A 1,162-nucleotide genomic window follows, 5' to 3' on the forward strand; every position below is an offset into this window, starting at 1 on the left:
CCGCCCGCCCCCCCCCCCCCGCCTCTCAGGCCGGGAGATGGCTCCTGGCTGACACCAGATCTGCACCCCAATGCCCTCTCTCCAGCCTCAGCTCCGACATTGCCAGCTGCCCACCCACTGCTACACTGGCCTCCTCCCCCAACCCACCCCTACCCCAAAGGCCCCACAGACTTGGTCAGTTTCTGTCCAGCCAAGATTTATCTTTCTTCTTTCCCTGCCCTCCCTTTCCTGGCCCCCTCCCCAGTTCCTCCAGTGCCCTTCAATCCTGGACCTGGTCTCCTTCAGTCCCTAGTGACCCACTCTCTCAGCGTGGGCATCCCAAAGGGGGTTGGGGGTGCCACAGGAGTGGGGTCTGGGCTGGCCCTAGGATGGGGCCTGGGGTGCAGAGTGCAGGGGGCAGTGGGGGAAGGGCCTGGTGGTGGGACACTAACCCTCCTAAGTCGCTTCAGATCACGTCTGGGCCTCCCCACCCCCCTTCTCCGGGACTCTCATTAACCGTTTCTCCTGCCTCGTCCGCAGCATAAATAACCCAGATAAATCAGCCGCGGTCCGCCCCCCGCCCCTCAGCCCCCGCACAGCCCGTTTGTCACCGCTGCTTGCTCACCAGCCAGCCTGGCCCAGTCCAGGCCTCCACCCCCCAGCGTGGTCCCTGCCCACCCGCACTGGCTCATCCCTTGGTCCGCACCAGAGCCGGGGCTGGAACAAGTGTCTGGGCTGTCGAGGATGGCAAGGGGGTGTCCTTTGGGACCAGGAGGGAGGCTGGGGACTCTCTCTAGGGGAATGCTTTCTAGGATTTTGGGGGTCATGTCATTTAGAATGGGGCCACCAAGACAAGGAGTTGGGGCCACACGTGGTGGGAAGGGGCGAATGCAGCTCAGCGTGGGGGTCCCTGTGCTGGGGGAAGAGGCAGAGCCCCAGGAGCCCTGATGCAGGAAGACCTGGAGGGTCCTTGGAGCCCCACACGCTGCATTCTGGGAGGTTTTTTTTGCCCGAATAACACCTCCTGCCCCTCCCAGGTGCTCTGAGTCAGAACCTTCTGCCCTCCCTGTCCTTCCGTCACTCTGCCCCCATTCCCATGCCCTGCCTGGTCAGGCTGTACAAATGCCACTCTAATCTCACCTCGAAGTCCATCCACCGTTCTCTTTCTTGGTCTGGAAGCCTA

The sequence above is a fragment of the Myotis brandtii genome, unplaced genomic scaffold (genome assembly GCF_000412655.1).
Source record: "Myotis brandtii unplaced genomic scaffold, ASM41265v1 scaffold79, whole genome shotgun sequence".
Classification (NCBI taxonomy): Eukaryota; Metazoa; Chordata; class Mammalia; order Chiroptera; family Vespertilionidae; genus Myotis; species Myotis brandtii.